General features: G+C 36.0%; 1 pseudogene; it reads right to left on the bottom strand.

Moving 5' to 3' along the window:
• Positions 1-4810: 4810 nt before the first annotated feature.
• Positions 4811-5878, bottom strand: LOC101562060 (annotated as a pseudogene).
• Positions 5879-17435: the final 11557 nt, after the last annotated feature.

Below are 17435 nucleotides of genomic sequence, written 5' to 3'. Positions count from 1 at the left end.
CACAGATGAATGTCCATTTTATATCTGTGTACTCAAAATTTTTAGGATAGATATATAGTTACATTCTCTTAATGAATAGAGGGATTTGTTCTAATAATGTTTGTAAATAGGATATCATGTCTGCATCTTGTACAGCAAATAACCACTAGGAAGACAGTATATAATGTGTTAATTTTTGAAACTGTACAACCAATTTTATTTGCAACTCTCTCATTGGTATTTGCCAAAAAAATTACCAAAAAGAAATAAAATAATAAAAAAATATCTTTTAAAAAAATAAAATTAATTTTAAGTCAGGAATTATAATGCCTCCTGACTTGTCTTTATTGTCCAGGATTGCCTTTGCTATTCTAGGTCTTTTCTGTTTCCAAATAAATTTCAGGAACAGTATCACTAGCTCTTTAAGGTATGTTGGTTGTAGTTTGATAAGGATTGCATTAAATCTGTACAGCAATTTTGGGAGTATGGTCGCCTTCACCATGTTGGTTCTTCCTATCCAAGAGCAGGGAATATCTTTCCATTTTCTGAAATCCTTTACAATCTCTTTTTTCCAAGTACTGTAATTTTCTTTTATAACATCTTTGACTTCTTTAGCTACAAGAATTCCAAGGTATTTCATTTCTGCAGTGCTATTGTAAAAGTTATTGTTTCTATAATGGCCTTCTCAGTGTGTTTGTTATCAATGTAGAGAAATGCTATTGTTTTTAGGTTATTGACTTTGTATCCCGCTATGGTACTGAATTTCTGTATCAATTCTAGTAGCTTCTTGGAGGAGTTTTTTGGGTTTTCCAAGTAAAGTATCAGGTCATCTGCAAATAATGATAATTTATCTTCTTCTTTACCTATTCTTATTCCTTTTCTTTCTTATTCTAGTCTAATGGCTCTAGCTAATGATTCCAAAACTGTATGGAATAGTAGGGGTGATAGAGGGCATCCTTGTCTTGTCTCAGATTGGAGAGTAAAAGTTTTCAGTTTTTCCCCACTTAGGATTATATTAGTCATTGGGTTATCATAGATGGCTTTCATCTAATTGAAGTAGAGGCCTTCTATTCCAATATTCTGTAGGACTTCATATATGATTGAGTGTTGAACTTTCTCAAAAACCTTTTCTGCATCAATTAGGATGATCATGTGGTTTTTAGTTTTGGCTCTATTGATATAGTGTATTACATTCATAGATTTTTGAATATTGAACCATCCTTGCATCCCTGGGATGAATCCTACCTGGTCATGGTGTATGATTTTTTTTATGATTTGCTGTTTTCTATTTGCTAGGATTTTATTGAGAAGTTTTGCATCTATGTTCAAGAGGAAGATTGGCCTGTACTTCTCCTTTTTAGTTGTGTCTTTCCCTGGGTTTGGTATCAGTATAATACTTGTCTCCCGGAATGATTTTGGGAGAACAGTTTCCTTGTCAATTTCATTGAAGACTTTGAGGAGTGCAGGAATTATTTCTTCTATGAATTTCTTTTAGAATTCAGCTTTGAATCCATTGGGACCTGGAATTTTCTTTGTTGACAGGATTTTTATTACATTTCATATTTCATTAGTTGTTATTGGGTTATTGAAAGTTGTTATGTCCTCTTGATTCAGTTTTGGTAATTTCTACCTTTCTAGTAATCTGTCCATTCCATCTGTGCCTTCTGTTCTCTGGGTGTAAAGATTCTCAAAGTAGCTATTGATAATCTTCTGAATTTCCACTTTGTCTGTGGTGATTACACTCTTTTCATTACTTTTTGCTTGTAGTTTAATTTTTTCTTTACTCTTTTTGTTCACATTAGCTAGGGGTTTTTGATTTTATTTAATGTTTTAAAAAAACAGGTTTTGATTTTATAATTTTGTGAACTGTTTTATTCTTCTGAATTGAATTAATTTCTGCCTTAGTCTTTATGATTTCCTCCTGTCTTTGGGCTCTGCGTTTGGTTTGCTCTTGTTTTCTAGATGCTGCAGGAGGAACATTTTGGGTGTTTATTTGTTCCTGTTCTGTTTTCCACATTTGTGAGTTCACAGCTATGAATTTCCCTCTGAGAACTGCTTTCATTGCATCCCATAAATTCCGATAAGTTGTGCTTGAATTTTCATTGAATTATAGATATTATTGAATTTCTTCTTTACTTTCATCTGTGACGCATTGATTGCTTAGTAGGGTATTGTTTAATTTCTAAGTATTTAGGGGGATTTCTCATTTCTTTTGTTATTTATTTCTAGTTTCATTGCATTGTGGTTAGATAATGTGCATAGGATAATTTTGCTTTTCTTCCATATTCTTAAGCATGACTTAGGGACTACCATGTGGTCTATTTTAGAAAATGACCCATATGCAGCTGAAAAACGTGTATTCAGCTTTGGTTGGGTGGAACACTCTGTACATGTCCACCAAGTCCATTTATTTCAAGCTCTGGTTCAGTTCTGCTACTTCTTTGCTAATTTTTTGTCTGCTTGCCATATCTTTTTGGGATAAGGGGGTGTTAATGTCTCTTGTTATGATTGTGGTATTGGATATTAGCTTTTTCATGTCCGTTAAGATTTGTTGTATATATTTGGGTTCTCCTGGGTTTGGTGCGTAGATATTTATGGTTGTTACCTCTTCCTCTTGAGTTTTTCACCTAACCAGTATATAGTGGCCTTCTTTATTTCATTTGATCATTCTTGGTTTGAAGTTGACACTGTCTGAAAACAGAATTACTACTCCTACTTTTTTCTGAGGTGCTTCGGCTTGTGGTATTGTTTTCCATTGTTTGATTTTTAGCCTATGAATTTTTTGTGAGTTAAGTGTGTTTCTTGTATCCAGCATATTGTTGGATTTTGTTTCCTAATTCACTCTGCTAGTGCATTTCTCTTAATTTTTGAATTAAGTCCATATACATTGATGATTACAATTGAAATGTGTTGATTTATGATTTACATGTTACTGACCTGCTGCTGTTTACTCCTTTTTGTCTTTTGTTTAATTGTTTGCTGTATTTATTGTGTTCTTTCTGTTCTCATTTGTGGAGATCTTGTCGTTTTGGTCCTTCTCTAGAACATCTTTCAGTAGTCTGTGTTGAGTTGGTTTTGTCATCATGAAATTCTTTAGTTGTTCTTTCTCATGAAAGTACTTCACTTCTCCATCAAACTTGAAAGACAGTTTTGCAGGGTATAGTAGTCTTGGCTGGAATTTGTTTTCATAGAGGACTTGAAGTATTCTGCTCCATGCTCTTCTTGCCTTCACGTTTTGTGAAGAGAAGTCAGCCATAAATCTGATGGGTTTTCCTTTGAATATGACCTGCTCCATTCTCTAGCAGCTTTCAGTATATTATTCTTGTGCTGGATTTCTTATATATTGACTATTATATGTCTTGCTGTGTTTTTAATTGGGGTGAAGTTATTTGCCATTCTGTATGCTTCAATTACCTGAATATCAGATTGTTTCCTCATATTTGGGAAGTTTTCTGCTATTACTTCTGCCCATATTCTTTTCATATCATTTGTGTTGACTCCTTCTTTCTCATTGATGTCTGTTAGTCTCACATTGTTCATCTTTGCATTGTCTTGCTGGTAATCAATTATTTTTTCCTGCATTCTAGTTGTTTTTAAGAAACCTTTTCTTACATTTTTACTAGCTGCACCACCATCCTCAAGATCTGAAACTCTGTTTTCACTTTCTCTCACATGGTTTTGCTGGCTTTTGATTGAAATTTTTAGTTCCTCTATATCTCTTTGACTCTGCTTCATGCGATCTATTTCTTTCCTGTATTGCTCATTCAAGGAATCTGTCATTTTTCTAAGGCCTGAGATTGCATTTTCCTAATTGTCATTGTCATTTCATAGAGCACTGACCTCTGACCTTTGTTGTAGAGCTTTGGTGCAGTTATAACATTAGCACCTACTGAAATTCGGGTGCAGATCTATTAAGTTTGAGTTTATCCAGTTATGCCTTTTTTATCAATGTCTTCTTTGCAAGCAGTTATTAATTCTTTTACTGCAGAGAATTTTTTCAGATTTGGTTTCCTCCCTATTATTCTGTATTGCATTCTTTACTTCAGATGTTATGAATTCAGAGATTTCTTTTTTATTTCAGAAATTAATTCTGCTCTGAGTTACTCTATATTTTTCTGCTGCTGTTTGTTTACTTCCGACGCTGTTAATTCATACATTTCAGCTTAGCTGGTGTCCTCTGCACTTGTTGTGGTGGTCATTGGTTTTCCTCCATATATTTCTGTATTTTATTCTTTAATTTAGACGCTATGAATTTGGAGATTTCTTTTTTATTTCAGAAAATGATTCTGCTCTGAGTTCCTCTATACTTTTCTGTTTTTGTTTCTTTACTTCTGATACTGTTAATTCATTCATTTCAGCTGAGAAATTGTCCTCTGTACTTTTTCTGGGTGGGATCGAGGCCTGAGATTGCATTTTCCTAATTGTCATTGTCATTTCATAGAGCACTGACCTCTGACCTTTGTTGTAGAGCTTTGGTGCAGTTATAACCTTAGCACCTACTGAAATTTGGGTGCAGATCTATTAAGTTTGAGTTTATCCAGTTATGCCTGGCTTGGTTCTAGCTGTTGTGTTCAGCTCCTTCTTGCTGCAGCCCTTAGAAGTGAACTTGTTGTGCCCTTCTGTCACAACAATGATCCTGCGGTGCCCCTCTGTTGTGCCCCTGGCCCAGTGTGAACAGGGGAGCGCAGAACCTCTCCTACACACTCACAGGTCCTGGGCTTGGGCTGGATCTGTGTGTCCCGAGAGCATTGCAGAAGTTCTCACTCACTTGGTGGACTTTGGGGTGGGGCTCTGGAGGGGTGGTTGGGTCCCAAGGGCGTGGTAAAGTGTCTCACTCATGCGGAGTGCCTGAGTTTTGGCCCAGAGTAGTCCCGCAGTGGCAGGGAAGCCAGAAGCTCTCATAGGGGACTTTTAAGGAACTTCTGATGTGGAAACTCTGTGATGTTCTGTCAGAATCCTCTAAACTGCTTCCCAAATTAGCTCCACTCTCTCTGACAAGCCTATGAAGGATGATTGGAGTCATTCTCTTATCTTCATCTGAAATTTTTCTCACATTCAAATATTTTGTGTGATGTCTGATATGATCAGCAATAAAGGTAGCAATGAAGTAGTAACTATGATTATAACCTTCTTGTAATCTAAAAACAACAGGGATTTTCTTTGCTGTACAAGCAGCGATGAAGTTATCTAGGAGGACCTATTCATCTTCAAAGAACTGGTTGTCTTTTCCTTGATCCTATATGTCCAGCTGAGAACCTGGATGAGACTTCACAAGATGAGTTGCATCATAAGTCTTCCACTTACTTTGATCTGTTCCCAAATACCAAGTAAAGGCTTCTCCTGCTCCCCCCCCCCCAAGGACAGAGCACTGGGTTACAAATTGGAGCAAATGCTGACAGAGATTTGTATTTCCCAGGTTTTTTCAAAGCACAAATCAGAGCTCAATGACCTCCCACGGAGTGGCCAAAAATAGTTGTCCTTGAGGGTCCACCGGAAAATTGGCATTTATGAGTTGGAGAAGCTCCTCTGTTACATAAGAGTACATTCTGTAGTTAGTTTTCCAAGGATCTTCAAAAGCATTCAGATAAAACCCTGCTCCAGTGCCAAAGTCCCAGCTATCATCTTCACCTTTAATATTGCATCCACGAGGGCTGGTATCTGGAGCAATGACAACAAGGCCATGTTCTGAGGCAGCTTGGTGTTAACTAGATTTTGATATAAAATTTTGTTCTGTGCAAGTTAAACCAGAGAGTCAATACAAGGAGGGCACTTTGTAGTGTGCCTTTGGTGATAAGTAGACAGCAAATTTCATTTTAAATTTTAGCTCCACACTTTCATGTTCAAAAACTTTCTGCAATCCCCCAAAGCACTTGCTGCTAGAAATATACTTTAACACCATTCTTCTTCTGTCTAATTGATATTTTCTTGTCTGTGCCTCAGTACAGATGATCCTCGGGTGCTCTGACAGCAGTGCTGTACCAGGATGTCCACAGGCACTCCAAGCTATTCTTGATTTGATGGTTTGTGTTGAGAAATCTACCATGATTCTGATGGGCTTTCCATTGTAGGCGATGTTTCTTCTCTGTAGAAACTTTTAATACTTTATTCTTTTGCTGAAATTCTTTCTTTTTTGCTGAATTTCTGAGATCTTGATTATTACGTGTCTGGGTGTAGATGTATTGTGATTATGGCTGTGTGGAGTTCTGTATGCTTCACTTATCCATATGTCAGCTTCTTTTCCCTTGTTCGAAAAATGTTCTGCTAGTACTTCTGAAAAATAGTTTTTTATGTCATTTTTGCTGTCTCCTGCTGCTTCATTGACACCTATTCTTACATTATTTTTCTTTGCATCATCTTGCAACTGCTGAATCATTATTTCCTTGTTCTTTGTTAGTATTATGAGATAATTTATTTCACATTCATTAGCTGCAACACTATCTTCAAGATCAGAAAGTTTATCTTCAGTTTCATTCAAGCAATTTTGGAGCTTTCACTAGAGTTCTTAATTTCCTGTATATCTGTTTGAATCTGTTTCATGCATTCTAATTTTTTCCTGCATTATTCATTCAGTGTTTCCATCACTTTTGTATTCTCCTCTATTTTTCTATATCTTCTTTAGGTTGCTGAGCAATTCTTTCATGATTTTTGTCCTTTCTTTTTGGGCCTGAGAGATTATTTCTTGTCTTATTTCTTCTGTAGCCTGATGGACTTGTTTCTCTACTTCAGTTGCTATCATTTTCAGAGATTTTGAGTGTGTGATTTCCAAGCTCTTGTATGTCTTTGTCTCTTGGGTTTGTTCTGGGTGGGCTGGAGGATGGAGCTTGCCTATTGCTCCCACATCTTGGCAGTTTTGAATCTCGCAATAATCACCAAGGCAGAGGCTCACAGGCCACCCAGTGTCTGCCAAAGTTTTAAATGGAGCCAAGAAACCTCCACACTTGCACTCAAATGGCCCACAGATCACAACTGTCCTGTGTTCCACAGGCCACTCAGAGTCCACCTCAGTTCTGAAAAGTTTCAAGTGGCACCAGCAATAGCTCCACGCTTGTGCACTAGAGGCTATGGAAGGTCAGAGCTTACCAGGGTCTTACAGGCTTCCTGGAGTCCTCCAAAGTTCACTTAGCAAGATATAAATTCAACATTCAAAAATCAACAACATTATTGTACACAAACAATGAATACACTGAGAGAGAAACTAGGAAAAGCACATCTTTCACAGTAACATACAAAAAATGAAATACTTAATGGATCAATTTCAAGAAGGTAATAAAAAGTTTATGCAGGGAAAATTACATGGCTCTGAGAAAAGAGACCAAAGAATATTTTAGAAAATGGAAAGATATTCTTTGCTTCTAGATAGGAAGAACCAACATTGTGAAAAGAGCCATACTCCCCAAATTATTATACAAATTTAATGCAATCCCTATTGAAATAACATTATCATACCTCACAGATCTATAGAAACCATCCCTAAAATTCATTTGGAACCAGAAAAGACCTAAAATAGCAAAGGCAATTCTGACAAACAAAGGCAAGGCAGGAGACATTACAACCCCTGACTTGAAATTATACCACAAAGCTGCTGTGATAAAGTCAACATGGTACTGGCATAAAAACAGATCTGAAGATCAATGAAACAGATTAGAAGATGAAACATAACTACAAACACACTCAACCACCTTATCTTAGACAAAGGGGTCAAACATGTTCACTAGAACAATGTTAATCTCTTTAGTAAATGGTGCTTGATAAACTGGATTTCCCCCTGCTGAGTGCTAAAGTTACACCCATGTTTTTCACTATGCATTAAAGTACAATCAAAGTGAATCAAAGTTTTAAATATTCAAACACAAGCACTAAATATTCTGGTTGAAAAAGTAGGTAGAAATCTTAAAGACAGGGTTATGTAGAGAGTTCATAATCAAAAACCAAATTGTATGGGAAGTATTTTAAGGAATCAACAATTGGGATCACTTTTTGTAAAGTTTTTGCACTTGTAAAGAAATTTCCACCTGAGCGAAAAGAAAATCAGTGAAGTTGGGTGAAATTACAGCGGACTGTTCCTCTGACACAGGTCTTCTGTGCAGAACACATAAAGAATTAAAAAACCAGGACTCCAAAATTCAAAGACCCAATCCAAAAATCGGCATCTGAGATGTATATACACTTCTTAGATGAAGAAATACACATGGCAAGTAAATACATGAAAACAAATGTTTAATATCATATAATAGCAGCTTAATTCATAGCAGCTATATTTTGAAGAGACCAACATGTACATCAGTAGGTAAATGGGTAAGACAATGTGGTATCTATAGATGATGTAGTACTTTCTTGCCTTAAGGAATGATAAATTTGAGTCATTTGTAGGCAAATGGATGAGCTTTGAGACAATAATATTAAATGAAATAAATCAAACACACAAATATCACATGGTTCCTGTCATGAGAAACACAACATGTAAAGAGCAAAATAAATACCTGTGAACTAAGCTACTGCACTGCAGCTGGTAATTTGTAATAGTAGTTTCATGTTTGGAGTGCCTGTCATTCTGATATTCTGAATATGGGCTGCCTGTCATGACATGCCAGTTACTGCTATGATGTCTCTTGGGTAGGTGGATGTTCAAGACGAAGGGGATGGTGAATGAAAGCAAGAGACAGGAAAAGGAATATTGTGGGACTGTCCTGCTTCAAGGTTTTATATGGTGAGATTTTTGGACTTATGTGCAAACATGAGAAGTATATAATTCTTTATCCTACTTTTAAAATATAATCTAATTTTTAAATGTTTTTTATCATATTATGTAGGGACTTAAAGTTCAACATATCAATACTTGATGAAAAATACCGGTTCCTTTTTATGCCTAAGATGTTTGAAATGCAGTGAGATAGTGAGGTTAAGCTTAATAGCCTAAGTCGTTTGATAATAACAATAAGCTTGTCTTCTGGATGGTTAACAACCTAAGTTTGCAGACCAAAATTAGAGAAAAAGGAGGGCTACAAAGAAAGCCAACATTTTGACCCTAACCTTCTAAGGTCAATCAAGACTCAGGACATATGAGAACTTGTACTGTAACGTCATGTACCTCGGTAGTGTCCCAAATTTTCTGATCAAGAAGATTATGGGGCCAAAGAGGAAAGTGATCGATGACATAGAGTGTGCCTAAGGAGAGTCACATTGGGGGAAGACACTCTCTCAGGCTTTCACAGAGAGCACATTGGTCAAGCAATGGCCATGACTCATCCACATGGCTGACACTGACAAAGGTTCTAATCTGAGGTACAGGATCTCAGGATAAATACCGAGGGGATTTCACTGACCTTCTCAGACCAAAAAGCTACAACTCTTGTTGCATAGGTCCTGCTTTACCTTGGTCTTAACCATCCATTAGAAAAGTATGAAGACGAAATATAGGAAGTAAAGCCATGCTGTTATGTTGAGCTGTGAGGGACTCAGGTCAATAATTTCTGACATTGCCAGTTGAACAGAAGACTCAATGCTATTATGGTCTACTGGACTCTTTTAGAATATTTTGCTGAGTTTACACACCTATAATATTCAATAATGGAACTTAGAAAAAATGGGATATACAGATGAATGTCCGTTTTGTATCTGTGTATTCAGTGGTTAGGATAGATATGTAGATGCATTCTCTTAATGAATAGAATGATTTGTTCTAATGGTGTTTGTAAATAGGATCTCAATTCAGCATCTTGTACAGCAATTAACCACTAAGAAGAATATATGCAGTGTGTTATTTGTTGAATCTGTACTTCCAATTTGATTTGAAACTGTCTCATTGCTGTTTATCAATAAAATTTTGGAAAAAAAATAAAAAAGAAAAAAAGAAAAGCATAAAAACTAAGTACAAGAAGTAAATCCATGCTGTTACGTTGAGCTGTAGGAACTCAGGTGAACAATTTCTGACACTGCCAGTCAAGCAGAAGACCCAATATTATTATGGAATGCTGGACTTTTTAGAATTTTTTTACTGAGTTAACACTCCTATAGTATTCAAATGACAGAACTAAACAGAAAAGGGATATATAAGTGAATGTCCATTTTGTATCTGTGTATTCAAAATGGTTAGGACAGATATATAGTTACATTCTCTTAATGAATAGAGTGATTTGTTCTAATGGTGTTTGTAGATAGGATATCATGTCTGCATCTTGTACCGCAATTAACCACTGAGAGGAATGTGTGCAATGTGTTAATTATTGAAACTGTCTTACCAATTTGGTGTGAAACTATCTCATTGTTATTTGTCAATAAAATTATGGAAAAAAAGAATTATGTTAGCTGTTGGGTTTTAATAAATGTCTTTTACCAGATTGAAAAAAAGAGCAAAATAAAAGATAGACAATAGAAAATAACAAAATATGTCTTTAAAATATGGTAGAGGAACCAAGAGATGGAAGTAAGCATGAGGAAGTGGAGGGAAATTATATTTTAAAAACGAAATTGTGCATGCTACATTATTTTTGGAGACAGGATATTGATGTGTAGTTCAGACTGGGCTTGAACTCCCTGTGTAGTCCAGGCTGGTCTCAAACTGGCAGTAATCTTCTTGTCTCAGCTGTCTTACTGTTGAGATTATGGATGTATGCCACCAAGTCTGGAATGTTTATGCCACAATTTAACAAGTACCAAATCTCTATGAGAAATATGATCATTATGTAGTACAAATATTATTATGTAGTATAATATATATTTAGGAGGGGGAAGAGCAAAAATGAGTTAAGTTTTCATGTACTATTGGGAACCTGGCAAAGATTTCCCAACTGTCTGTATGAGGAGTACAGTGAAGGATGAAGAAAAGAAATAGAAACAAACTTAGTAATTCATAAAATGACAGGTAGGAGGTCAATGTTGTATAATGGAGAGAGACAATGACACGCTGAGTTAGCCACTGCTCATTGGGTGTATACAATAATTGAAGGGATAATTGGAGACTCAGACAGTGGTCATGATTGTAAACTATTGAAGGTATTTCTTTGGACAGTCTTTAGTGTTAAGAGTTTCAGTCTTAGTGAGTGGGAGAAGATGACCCACTTCATGAGGTAATGAGACATCTCAAAAGGGTGGTACTGATAATGCCAAGCCTTCATTCAGTCCTTTGGAAAGTATGTAAAATTAGCCATTATGGATTTGTTGTCCTCACCAATGTACAGGTACCAACTCTCCATACTTAATGCTATCATTATGTACCACAGACATGCAAAAAGGGTAAAAGTCAGTCATTTGAAGAAGAGTAGGTTCATCTTGAGAATAAAATTCTAGTTGAAAAAATAAATCACACACAGAAACTTAAATATCATACAATTTCTCTTATATGAGAAATCCCCCAAACAAACAGTTTAAAGAGATAGATAAAAAAAAATAGATGATAGGATACAGGAAGGTACAATTTGTAGTGATGAGAAAGGGATCTGGGCAAAGGGGTGGAAGAGAATATGGAGGAAAGGGTGAGTAAAACGAACAAAAAAAAATATATATATATATATATTATAAAAGAGAGAGAGAGAAATTTGACAAGACTAATGTAATTATTACAAATGCTAATAAGAAATGTTATATAGGTGGTGTTGTGTCTTTATCAATGCACATGCACCACATTTTTAAATTTTGGAGTGCCTGCCGGTTAGCTCAGTTGTTTAAGCACCTACTTATGCAAATGGAGTCAGTAGCAGGATACCGTGGTTAGATCCCCAGCTCCACATGCCTTGCCAGACCCTCCATTAAGGCAGCCTGAGCCAGCCAAAATAAATAAATGAATAAATAAATTTTAATTTTTTATACAATAAGCCAAATTCACAAGTTTAAATACAACATAGTATCTCTCATCTGAGTGAGGCAAAGAACAAATGAAAAACAAATACTAAGGATGGATATAAGGGGACCAGAAGATGGATCTCTTGCAATTGGGAAGTGGTCCAAGGGGAAAAGAATGAGGGCTGAGAAGATGAGGAAAGGAAAATAAGTAGAATTAAGATATTCCATGTATGAGAACCTAACAACCTCATTTAATGTAAATAGTATATAGCATAGAATATACATCACATTTCCCTGGATATATAATTATAAGTCTTTCATGTTTTCACTGTTCTCATTGTTTATTTCTAGTCTAGTTGTTTTTGTTTCTCGTTTGTTTGTTTTTGTTATTGTTTGTTTTTTGTTGTTTATTTGTTTGTTTGTCTAACCAGGGATTGAACTCAAGCCCTTGTGTTTGCCAGGCAAGCGCTTATTCTACTGAGCTATCTCCCCACCCCCTAATCTAGTTGTTTATTTAAAAGATTTGCTTAAAGAACTAACATCTAGAGCATGTAAAGAACTTGAAAAAAATCAGATCCCCAAAATTTAAAGACCCAATCTAAAAACAGACATCTGAAATAAACAGACATTTTTCAGATGAATAAGTACAAACAGCAAATAAATATACAAAAAAAATGTTCAACATTGTTGGTCTTTTGAGAAATGTAAATTAAAACAATACTGAGACTTTATTTCACTCCACAAAGAATGATATTCATATCATTTCTTGATATTATCAATAAATCAAACCCAGTAACAAATGTTGGTGAAGCTGTAAGGAAAAAACCTTTTCAATTGCTGGTGAGAATGTAAAGTAGTACAACCACTATGGAAGTCAGCATGGATATTCATTAAAAATGTAAAGAATTTACGTTTATACCAGCTGCTCCCCTGCTGGATATCTTATTTAAGAAGTTGAAAGCATCAAACTCATGTTTATAGCAGCACAACTTATAATAGTTAAATCTTGAAAATGGCACATATGTTCATCGAAAGATGAATGGATAAAAAATGTAATATTTACATGTAATGGAGTACTACTCTGTTACAAATAAGGATTAACTTGAGTAATTTGTAGGAAAATAGCTGTACCTTGGGACCATAATCCTAAATGCAATAACTTGGACATACATATTCAAATATTGCAATGTTTTTCTTGTGTAAGAAAGTCAGAGTAAATGAAAAGCAAAATGGAGGGTAGATATTACGAAGTCGGAAGAACTTATTCAAATAAGAAAGGGTAAAAGGGAGGGGAGTGGAAAGGGGAAGATAGGAAAAGACAACAAAGAATGGAAAGCAAAAATGGAAACAATTTTTGTAAATGGAGAGGGGAAGAAGGGCTGAAGGGAGGGGAGGGGAAATGGGGAAAAGGACTAGGATATATTATGTACAGGAATAATTCCCCCATGAATATTATTGCTATATATGACAAATATGTACTAATAAAAATAAAGTTAAAAAAATAAACACATAGTGTCAAGGAGATAGTTCAGTGGTCTAAGTGCCTGTCTGGCAAGCTCAAAGACCTGGGTTTGATCCCCAGTGGCACATGCTGTGCCAGGCCCAAACTAAGCTGGCCACCGAGTCCAGGAGGGGTGGTGCACACCTGTAATCCCAGTGTTGGGGAGGCTGAGACAGGAGGATCACTATTACTCCAAGCTGCATATGGAGACCTTGTACCAAATAAATAAATTAATGAAATACATAAAAGCAATAAAAAGACCTGTCTTGTCGCTTTCAGCATCTGAGTCGGTGACTTCCAATTTAAATTATGCCTTTAGTTCACACTTCTGATTTAAATTCTGCCTACACTTTTAATTTCACTTCGTCCAATTTTCCTTCGCTGATTACATTAAGACAGTTCTTTATTTTGGTTGACTCTAGATCTTTGACTACTTTCAGTCTGCATCACTTATTAAAATTATCTTATGGGGCAGGGGAGATGGCTCAGTGTAATAAGCGCTTCCCTGGCAAAAGGGCCTGAGTTCAATCCCCAGTTTCACCAAAAAAAAAAAAGAAAAAATTAAATAAATAAATAAAAATAAAATAAAATTATCTTATGGTATTTTGTGTACAACATGGCATTTTGGGGTGGGCTGCTTTATCTAGTATAAATAATGCTCCTCTTCCTTTGCTCCCCATTTACATGAATGGGAGCTTTCATTTTCATCATTGGATAGGAAAGAGGATGATTTGTTGGGGAAAGAGATAAAGGGTGTAAAAGAGAGATTTAAAGATGCTAAGATGATATCTTCTCAGCCAGAGGCACAAGATCATACTTATATTCCCAGTACTCAGGAGTCTGAGGCAGGAAGATTGCCAGCAAGCTCAAGGCCAGCCTACAATTACATCATAAATTCAAGGCCAGACTGAACTGCATAGAGATCCTGTCTCAAAATACAATCAAAACACGATTATATCTTTTTTATCCTCCTCCATGTGTACTAGGTGTGAATTTACTACAGGTATAGGAAATGCATAGTGGCAGATGTTGATGGAATTATTCAAGAAGTTTTAGACCATGAATACAAGAGTTCTTGCAATGTCTGAGGAAATAAAATAGAGCATATTACTGAGAGAAGAGATGATTTTCTCTAACATTGTTTGGAATTTGCCACCTACTCTTCAACCCTACCTTAATACATACACAAACACACATACACCAGAGAGAGAGAGAGAGAGAGAGAGAGAGAGAGAGAGAGAGCTGCTAGGTTTGCTATAATCACACTGGTAATTATTGTATGATGAAGATGAATCATTGAAGAAGCAGGGCAGTTTCAAAGGTTTTTTACACTTATTATAGATAAATGGATTTTAGTATAAGAAGAATTAAGTGGAGTGAGATGTCACATCATATGCTGGCACATTTATTTGAGAACACAGTGGAAGTTTTAATATTTTGGGGAACACTTCGCATGAAAGACTGAAAGCCTTGTAGTTCTTGTCAGAGGACTAGTAATACAGTGATATTTAGTCCAATAACTTGGACATGGATGAGTGTGTGTAATATATGTTAGAGTAACCTCTTTGAAAAAGAACCTTACTTATACAGAAATTCATTCACCTCCCCTGTTGTTTAACATGGATTTGAGCAATTAGCAGGCAACAAATAACTTTACCTCTTCAGAGTTACGTTGCTATGTTCTTGCTAGATTAAACAAGTTTCTTTTCTCCTACTTGACTTATCAACACATTATCTTCTTGAGACCTTGTTTAGAGGTTCTAGCAGGGGAGCACAGCTACCCATATACATTTGAGAGAGGAGTAATCCTCTTCTATCGGGGGTGGTCTTCCTCTTCTACCGAGTGCGCAGCTTTGGGAGGGATGCACATGGCATGCTGAGGGAGGAAGGGGACACCTGCCTAGCCATCCAGATCAGTTGAATCAACCTTGGTAATCAACAGTGTGACAGATATTGCAACCCGATCACCCGCACATCCAACACATTGTCTTCTTAATGCAGAGTAATTGCATGGCTCTTGAGAAAAATTTATGTTTCATCTGTCATGTTTTAGATGCTAAATCAGAGAAGCAATGATATTTTTATTTCAAGATATAGGGAGATAATAAATACTTTGTCCATTTGTTAGAACATTTCAGCATGACTTCATCTCTTGAGGGCCTGTATGTGGTACAGCAAAGAGAATTTCATGTAAAGCTGGAAAAAGGAAAAAAGGTCAGATCCTAACAGTCTCAGACTGCCCATGCCTATCACTACAGCTTACTATCATATCATTTGTCTTTGAGAAAAATATACACTGTTTATGCCATCTTCACTTGACAATTTCCATGGGTCTAGAAATTCATAATTGTAGGGTAAATTAGTGATAATCTCAGGGTACACAACATCTTAGCTTAAGATTTCCAGAAATTATAAACCAAGAAGGCAGCTTGAAATAATAATAGCAAAATAGTAGTAATCAGCTATTTATTGAACAATACTATTCCAAGTATTCTTTTGAACACTTATCTGATCTATATCACAACCCTGTGAGTAATAGATGCAATTTTATTGCCTTTCATAGATGAAGAAGTTATGGCATAGCAAAATTAACTTGCACAAATTACTCATTGCAAAGCTAGAATTCAGTCCATCTGGTATGGCTCAAGTATCCAACTTTCTTAAATAATTATACAAAATAAAAGCCTATCTGATTCCAACTACCCACTGTTTTGATTCATAACACCTGTTCACAGCTTGTGATAGAAAGTGCTAAAGAATAATATAAAGAATTTTAGCTATAAAGGAGCCAAGTGATTATCTAGTGTGAGTGCCAGAATACCATGGTTACCATGTTGCTATGATTAAATGTCTCAGTTTTTATACTTCATCAATCATCAGCACAGTAATGTTCTGATGGTGACTATATCTGGAAAGATTCTTACAAATAGTAAGTACTAACTCTCGCTAATTTAACCAAGAAAGCATTTTGTTAGAGTATTGCGCAAGAATTTATTAATTTTATTAGGTTTAATGACAGTATTAAAGATATATTTGTGTATGTGTTAATGTAATTGTGAAATGATGTGATGTATCATTTTTGCTTTGAAATATAGCAAAATAACACCATAAGCAAGAAGCAGGTCAAGATGAAATAAGAATGGTAAAATGTAGTTGATAAGCAATGTCTACTCTGTAGCTGTAGTCTCCCTTTTGCTAAAAAAAATTAAGACACAAAAGTATAATGTACTCAGGGAGATGAAGTAGATCTATTTTTCCTTATTGCCCCAAGTACAGTTAAAATCATAAACATACAATTAACAAAAGACTGTAAAAGTAGCTAGATTTTTTTTTTTCAGAACCGGAGATTGAACTCAGGCCCTTGCACTTGCCAGGGAAGCGTTTATTCCACTGAGCCATCTCCCTGGCCAAACAGATGAACATTTATTTATTTATTTTTAGTGGAACCAGGGATTGAACTCAGGCCCTTGCGCTTGCCAGGGAAGCACTTATTCCACTAAGCCATCTCCCCGGCCCCTAAGACTGTAAAAAGTAAAGAAAAAGAAGAGCCACTTGAAGGGAATTTGAGTCCTAGGAAACAGCAAAATGATGAGGTCCCTGGCCTTCTCTTCTGCATAATATGGCCCAGACTTGGGACTAAAGAAACCAGTAACTCAGAAATGCCATAAAATGCCAGGGGATAAAAGCCCCAACCACAGCTGTTTTTCCCTAATCAAAAACAAAGAATAGGGCACATTAGAAAGAATTTTCAGAACAAAATTCCTCCAGCCAGACTACCACAAAATGCTATACAGTAGTCCTACACTTATTAATGGCAACAATGGATGAATATGGAGTTGACGGATCAAATTCCTTGTGGGATGGCATTAGAGAAGGTAAAAACAGTATCCATAAATCTCACTCTCAGTGGTTCTTAATAAGGCACCCTACTCTGAGTCCAGAGAGATAACAGGAGAGCCAAAATTTCTATGTGCACCCAGAAATAAAGATAAGGCTCATATTCTTCCACAAATCAATATAAGCTAACTGGGGAACTTGGACTAACTTCAAGTGGCAGAAAAGAGCAGTGTGGCCTGCTTCCCTTAATGGAGCAGTATTAATGAAACTTACACAAAACAGTTTTCAAAGGGTGGGAGAAATGGCTCAGTGGAATAAGTGCTGCCCTGGCAAGCACAAG

The sequence above is a fragment of the Octodon degus genome, unplaced genomic scaffold, assembly GCF_000260255.1.
Source record: "Octodon degus isolate 3935 unplaced genomic scaffold, OctDeg1.0 scaffold00345, whole genome shotgun sequence".
NCBI lineage: Eukaryota > Metazoa > Chordata > Mammalia > Rodentia > Octodontidae > Octodon > Octodon degus.
The sequence above is the reverse complement of the archived record's forward strand: the minus strand, read 5'-3'. Positions and strand labels throughout refer to the sequence as shown.